The following is an 8,747-nucleotide window of genomic DNA, read 5'->3' on the forward strand; positions in this document are numbered from 1 at the left end:
GTGCACATCTCTCTGCTAACCTATTCTTACTTCAAGCCTCTCCTTGCTTAAGTAAAAGATCTTTATTTTCTAGCATTATCTTTTCTTGTATTTGCTAAAGATCTGTGTGTAWYCAAAKGTTGTTTAGATAKGTTTTCTTTACCTTATCTTTCCGCAAACAATGTTGTAGAATCTGTATTGATCTTCTCAATCAATATATATTTTAAATTTGAAAACTCTGTGTTTGTATTCATCCCCCTTCTACAAATTGTGTCTTATCTTGTAGACCCTTTCGGGACCAACAGGTATATATATACATGTTCTTTATATATATATATATATATATATGCATAATATTAATATGCATGTATGTATGTGTGCATGGGTTTTATGCATGTATGAATGGTTTTTATTTATATGCATGTATATGGATAAAGGCTGGTAGCCAACTTTCTATATTTAGAAAGTATAAATAAAAGGGTTGAGTTATCAGGCAAAAGTTTTCTTACTTTGTTTAGAAAATTGAGAAGAGTTGTCCGGATATTCAAGAAGTTTTGCAATCTTCTTCAAAACTGAGAATTCTCATAAGGTGAGTAATTTCTGAAATACTCTTTTAAAGCTTTGGTTATTGTTTTAGAAAGAACTGCTTGTTATCTTCAAAATTAATTTTGTGCGATTTGGATCTTATCCGGACAAGGAATGATTGGATTAAGTATAAACCGGACATAATGTTGTCCGGATTGCTTTTAAACCGAACACGTGTTATCCTATTTAACTATAAACTAATCAAGTGTTGTGCGATTTAAGGTGATTAGTGAGAATTTGAATTATATAAACCAAACAAAGGTTTATAACAAAGAAGTAGGAATACGACTAAGCATTGTGCGATTTAATCTTAAATCGCTTAAGAGTCGTGCGGATTAGTTTAAATCGGCCAAGTGTTGTCCGGATTTGTACATCGGACAATGGGCCAAGTGTTGTCCGGATTGTTTATCCGGATAACTTATCCGGATGACTTATATTTGATAATTTTCAAGTGTTGAGCATTTTAAACATTTATATAATTTAATAATGTCTATTATTGGGTTTAATTATGAATTTTTGGGAAATGTTTCTACCAAGCGTGGTGACGTATATCTGTTTTGGTATGAAACTTGTTTTAAGAGGTAGTTCCCCCAAACGTGGTGACTTTTGTCTGTTCTAGCTTGGAACTGAGAATGGGTACTTTCAGACGTGGTGACTTTTGTCTGTTCTGATAAGTAGCCTTGTTTTGATGGAGGAATAAGGGTGGCATATCAAGCAGATGTGTATTTGGAATAAGGGAGGCATTGTCATATGTGGATATTATTATAACTCTTATTATTGTTACTAATTGGATTTAATAACTTTGAATCATCATTTCTTTGTGACCTGATGAATTAGAGATATTATTCCTATTAGAAATAATAATTTAGATGTTATTAAGAAGGGGAAAATGATTTGTCACAAAAGGCAAGTATTGTCTTAAAATCTTTCCATTAATATTTATAGTACAAACATAGGTATTCTAAAGGTGATGTTTTTAGTCTAATGAATCAAAAAGCTTTGGCCGTAAAGACAATTTCATTTTGGGAATATTGAATCTTTAAGCGGATGCATTTGTATCAAGAACTGAGGTTATTGTGTTTATCCTATTACTCATTTTATTAAGGACTGCATTGTTTGGTTGAAATGCAAATATCTCTGAGTAAGTTACTTTATCAAGTTTTTGGTGTTTATCACCCTGCATATGCAATGAAGGGATTTACTCACTAGAACCTTTTGGTCTAACCCTCATTTTCTGTTTTTTTTTTTTAAATATGCGATGCAGAAACTGCGGGGACTAGGGATAGTAAGGGGAAAGAGAAAATGTGATTATTTTCCTAATCTAATATCTGCTTTTGAAGATCTGCATGAAATTGCTTGTTTTTGAAGATACATGTTGTTATACATGTGATAGTACAGGATTATATTTTGAAATTTTTCATATGTAAACTTTGTACATATAAGAATCTTTGTACTAATGGGACCATTGTGGTGTAAATTATATTTCTATGCAATGAAATATGTGTTATGTGCAAATGTGGTGTTTGGGAGTGTTACAATATCGAACCCAGATGCGTAATGTTAAGACCACGTCAACCTCGAACTTGATCTGAACCAACACCTACCTAGAATCCAGAGTTGAAAGCATCATGATTGCGCTTCGCAAAAGAAACCCAACATTGAGGGAAATAAATCGATGTAACTGGGCTTGATTTTTAAGTGAGGGTTTTTCATCTATCTTGATTTTGAGTTAGAGTTTTGGATAATTTGATTCTTATTGATTTTGAGTTAGGATTTTTGATTAATTTTTATTTTTATTTTGAGTCATATTTTTTATTGTTCTTAATTTTAAGTTCGGGGTTTTTAAGTTGAAAAGATGAAGAATTAAAAGAAAACGAAAAAAAAGATTTCATGAAATGAAACACAGTGTTCAAAAAGATGTGCTATGGCGTGATATGGCGCAAGACGCGTCTCCATCGTTACGAAATGGCCCAGCTTTCGGTAAGGCGTGGCTCACGCTACGACGTTTTGAGGGGCGTTATGGTCGCGTTTTTTTGTAACACGTGATTTTTTTTCCAAAAAATATTTTTTTATTTTTTTTAGTTTTCAACTAATTTGTTTTTACACTTTTAATCTTAGATTTTACAATTTTATAAATCTAACTTATCACATCACTCACAGTTTCACAAATTCATAAACGTTAAGACTCACGGTTGATTTGTTAATCAAATACTTATTTTTATAATAATAATCTATATGATTTTTCTTGTTCTAATATTAATGTACATTTTTTAAATATAATTATCTGATTAGATAATATATAGAAAACCATATCTATATATATAATTTAATATATGACATATAAATTTGCCGCTTTATGTCACGCCCTTGAAAATCGTTGCGTCTTCGCCGTGGCATGTAAGGCTTGAGGCTTTACCTCGCCACCACGTCATGCCTCATGCCTTTTTGAACTTTGGTGAAATAACATATAGATGAAACTTATGTTGGATTTCATGATGTGAAATAGATTATATGCAAAGTGTGTTTGATTTCATGATGTGAAATAGATTATAGATGAAATTGTATTTGATTCATGTGGTGAAATAACATATATACAAACACTATGTTTGGATTTCATAAGATGAAATGACATATTTATGAAAATTGTATTTTATTTCATGAGGTGAAATAGCATCGTGAGTATTCATCTGGTGAATCTGTGTGTTTTATCTAGTGAATTTGTGTTACCAAAATGACGATTATATATGTCATTTTCTTATTAGAAACAACTTCCAATTAAAACCATGGGATCAAAACCAAATTAAGGTTTAGATCGGTTTTCATGGTTCTCAACTTTTTTGTCGTTCTCATTTGATTACCGTCCTATATATGTGTGTATATCTTTGTGTAAGATTGGCTTCAATTACAAACCCAACAATTCTAACAAACTCTATATACTCAAAATCAACCACGAATTGATTTGATCTATGATCATGAAAGAAGCGGTGGCTCAAATGTAGATTAACGACAACCAATAAAATAACACAATCAAGATGAATGAATAACACAATAAAAAAAGACGACCAATTGACAAAAAGGCAAGAAGCAATATAAATCGTATAATCCATTAATTAAAAAAATACTATAAATAGAAAATGAAAAATAATTTTAAAAATTAGGATAATTACTATTTGGAATTGAATAAATTTTTAAAAATCTCATTATATCTGTTATATTTATTTAATTTTTTAATCTAATCAATTCATAATTTTTTTTCAAGTTTTATATAATTTTTTTCTAGATATACTTTTGATAAAAAGAAATTACAATTTTTGTCATGTATCACATGTGATATCAACACTTAATTCATTATTATTTTTTTTTATTTTTTTGGATCTACTTTTGAATCACATGTGATTAAATTCGTTCAACACATAATCTAATACATATCACATATAATCTATTACGTATCTCATATGATCCACTATGCGAATTTTGTTATATATCACATATGATAACATATGTTTGAATAGAAGTGACGCATTATTGGTTCTGAAAGGGATGACAATAAATAGAAAGTAATCGTCGAGGGGGGTTGAATATAATTTCACAAATTTTGTTTTATTTTTAACTTTTTAATTCTTATTGATATATATATATATATATATATATATCAAGAATTAACATACTGAAATACAGATTGTTGCGGAATAAGGAAGAGATAAACTTAACTTAAACAATCTTACATACATGAGAACTTACAAGAACAAAACAAAGAGTCACTGCAAGGAAATGAAAAACATTGAGATTTCTTCACACACAGGAGAGTAGCATGGTAAAAGAGGAGAGTCGAATGCCTTAAGAAGGCACTTAGAAATTCTATGTAAAAAGCGTAATTTGCATGAGAGATGCACTCTGCTTTTTATACTATCCACAACATTGATTTGACCATTGTTGATATATCATTGCCATCGTACTTAGTATGCACAAAGTTTTGTTCGACACTTGTACCTTCACCTGTGAAAGTATGTAAAGACAAACCTACCAATAAGGAATGTCATTATTAGGTACAAGTGTTGTAAAAATATGGCCAGTCTGTAGGAAGATCTTCTTTGGATTGATTAATAGCTTCAATCAGCTACTTAGAGTCTTGGTTTATGAATATCTTCTTTCAATTGGCTTATAACTTCAAATCATCTTCAATTTTCAAATCAGCTACTTTGGAGTCCTGGTGTATTTTTAGACAGTTGGTAAACAGAACCAGATCGGTGACTCTCTATCTTCATCTTGGTTAATATTCGATTTTGCTAAAGGCATTAAGTTCATACCAAGAAACCAATATACAAAGAAAACAATAACTTCTAAGTGTTAATATGGTATTAGGACATATCAGATGGTCATCACCAAATCAATAAGTGACCCAACAATCTCCCCCTATTTGATGATAACAAACACTTAGAATGAGATAAATACAAGGTACACAAACTCTTAAAATTCTTTGAGAATAAGGACTCATAAGTTCAGTGACCCATTTATATTCTTTTTGGGTTCTTTTTATTAAACTATGTATAAAAACAGACAATAACTTTAAAGAATGCACAAATAAATAATGAAGAAATTTAAAAGTAAATACTAAAATATAAATTGCAAATTTATACTACGTATTGAATGTAAAGTACATAATGTAAAAAAAAAAGAGTTCAAAAGAAGAAGAACATATAGATAGATCAACTAGCAGAATCATCATCCACTTCCATGATATCTGCTTTATCGGTGGCTACACTATAGTCAACTTAAGAGAAGATAGTCGAGATGGGCATTTAGCTTGTAATGTTTCTTGATCATTGAGATATTTTTCATGAGACGATCAAAATGATTCAAAACATACTCACAATACATGCTTCGACATTTCGTGAGAAATTTGATTGTCTCCATTGGAGAAAAATTTGATAAAAGCCGAAGTACACTCCTAATCAATAAAATTAGGTGGTCCAGATTCGAGGTTGTGTAGATTGGACGTTTGTATACACTAGAGTAGTGTTTACAAATCTTGATAACTTAATGCTTTAACAGACATATATATCAGTTAGTACTGATTGAAATACGTGTCATCAAGTTTCCAACTTCTAAATAGTCAAAATATGACTTTATGAACTTTCTCCATACTAAAACAGGTAAAACTTTTTAATGTTCACCCAATGTTTCTTCTTATCAAACCTTAGTGTACTAATTCTACTTGTTTGCACAATAATGTTTTAAGTATAAATTTTTAATTTACATTTCACAACATCATACTTATATTCAATTTTCTAAATGGAACATTATAGAAACTGTATATTTAAGTAACATATAATTGTGTACATTAATATATTTTACATCAACAAACCAATGTTTTCTATTTGTGTGCATCATGACAATATAGTTATCCGATCATATACACAATCACATAAGGTATATAATGTAAGTTTATTGTGAATAAAGTAAAAACTATATCTAAAAATGATGAAAATAGCAATATGGGTTTTAAAATTAAAATAAATAATGTTCATTTCTTTGTTTAATTAATTAGTTTCAAAGTTTGGTGTATTTTTAGATAACTTCTTTTAGAAATAAGTGATTATTATTTAAAATGTCCTCGTAAATATAGCTTAGGAGCTGTTTAGTAAACGCTTATCCGGGTAACCGTTTATCAAGTCACGTTACCTCACCGGATAAATATGGTAAGAACCAAGAATCTTATCCGGTAAAAGCGAGACAAGAACTAATAGTCTTACCCGGTATGTGAGGGCGACGACTTTTACCACGGTAAGCGCTTACCGGGTAAATTGTTGCATACGATGTCGTTTTGGTGGACTAAGATCATACCCAATAAGTAAATAATAATGTTAGATTTTACCGGTAAGCATTTACTGTGTAAGCGTTTGGTAAACGGCCCCTTAACTAATAAAGGTATAGAATCACTTTAATCAAATAGTTGTTTTTTAGTGTTAGAAATAGTTATTAACCAATTTCAAGATATTCAACTCGCAGTTGTTTTGAATTGCTTCGTTATACATTGAATATGATCAAACAAACAATTGATTTGTCACTAACTTCAAAATATGCGACGTCCATTTTCAACCTCTAAACCATCTACAGTCGTTCGTACCTCTTCACCAAATTGGTGTAAAATTAGTGCAAGTAGCATCTTTGTCCAACCCATAACCCATTAGATCATTTTAGATACCAAACAAAATTTTCTGTGTGTATATTCTATAGTTTAACTTATATAGAGTTTCAATCAACTATTTACATATTTTAGGCATAATTTATAACATTATAAACTGTAATCATGATGAATTATTTGCTTATTCGTAAATAATTAATTTCGAACTAATTACCGTTTTATTAAAAAAAGTTACATAATAAAATAGATTTAAGCATTTAAATAGTTTTCATATAAATCATATCTTTCCTAATTACATGAATTGTGATTTGACCATTAATTTACATTTATATATTGATGTAAGTGTTCTTGTTTCTTTTAACTATATTAGAGAGAGTGAGAGAGAGGGGTTGGTGGTAAAGAGAAAGAAAGATAGCATACATAAATATTAAAATAAGACAAGAGATTGTTTGCATTCATTTTCTAACGTGTGCAAGTCTTTTTTTCTTCTTTTCTTAATTACTTATTGCCAAACTTTTTGTTGACCGGAAAACAACTTCCATAAGGTAATAATATGTAACAGGTGTTTGATTAGAGGTATTAAACAATTAATAATAAGAATGAAAATAAAAGTAATTGTTTGATTTTATATAATATAATAGATTCATAAACTCAAGTTTTCATTTATGATTAAGCGGGTGGAATGAAAATTCATTCCCATTTCCTTTCCTGGGCATTTTCATTTTTATTCTTATTTTCAATATAACCCAACTTAAACAAATCAACCCCTAACCATAAGAGTGATGACTGATTGGTTTGAGTTCGGACTCCAAAATCAAAAGTGTTTGGAGGTCTCAGGTTCAAATCAAAGAAAAAATAAAAATCTCTTGTGCCCATGAAAGTTCATATGTGGTGACTTCAGGCACCCACAAAACAAGTGGTCGTTCTGGAATTAATTGACCAGATAAAAGATTGGATATTCAGGTTAATTTAAAAATATTTATATAAAAGTCTCAATTATTCAATGTGATTATAATTGAAAAAGTATTTGTAGTTTGGATACTCTAGTGGCGAAGGGCAATAAGAATACCGTGGTCAAAGTAGGCGAGTGTTTGAGTCCCACCTCAGTTATTTAGTTTTTTCAAGCTTTTTTTTAAGTTTCAACTTTTTAAGTGACTCACAAGCATAAATTAAAACAGCTTAGAATAAAAAAATGTAGGAATATGTGTCTTCATCATCAAAAATAAAATAATTCAAAGAAAAGTTTCCATCGTTAGGGTTTATCATAATGAATATTTCATTTTTATTGTAGATTCATTATTATTTAAACAATTTATGATTAATGAGAATTATAAAATCTCTATTATCAAACCACAAGAATGGTGTCTTATTCGTTTGAGTTTGGCTCCAAAGGTCAAAAGTACCTGGAGGTCTCGGGTTCAAATCCAAGGAGGAATAAAAATCCTCTTGTGGCCATAGAGGTTCAAATGCGGTGACTCTGGGCTATGCAAAGCATATGGTCGCCCTGTGATTAGTCGACTCGCATAACGGGTTGGATATACAGGTTAATAAAAAAAAATCTCTATTAATTTACTGTTGTTTTGTTTTGTTTTTACCGTAACACGTTATTAGTACATACACTATTCAATAGAACGAAGTGATTGTGAAAAAAAAGGTAAAATCCGATATTTGAGGTGACTTTTATATATTTAAGTTTTAAAATATCGGCACATTATACTTTATTGTATGAACAAATACGATGATTTTGTAAGAACACGATTTTATTTTATTTGTTCAAAGTAAAAACATCAATCTACTGTGTATATGTTATAGATGCAAAATATGATTTGTCATTCTTATGAAATACTAATTGATAACCTGTGTAAACTAATTCTTTACATTTATCTTATCAAAAAATATAATATAATTTTCCTTACTAAATTTATTTGTTCTTGGATATGTGTACGTTTTTATGAACATCTCTTTGTTCTTAAAAGTAATTATCATTATGTTTATGTTAACTTATTTTATAGACTGATTTAAAATTATATGAGATTAT

Source organism: Cynara cardunculus (genome assembly GCF_001531365.2).
Source record: "Cynara cardunculus var. scolymus isolate 2C chromosome LG 12, CcrdV1, whole genome shotgun sequence".
Lineage (NCBI taxonomy): Eukaryota > Viridiplantae > Streptophyta > Magnoliopsida > Asterales > Asteraceae > Cynara > Cynara cardunculus.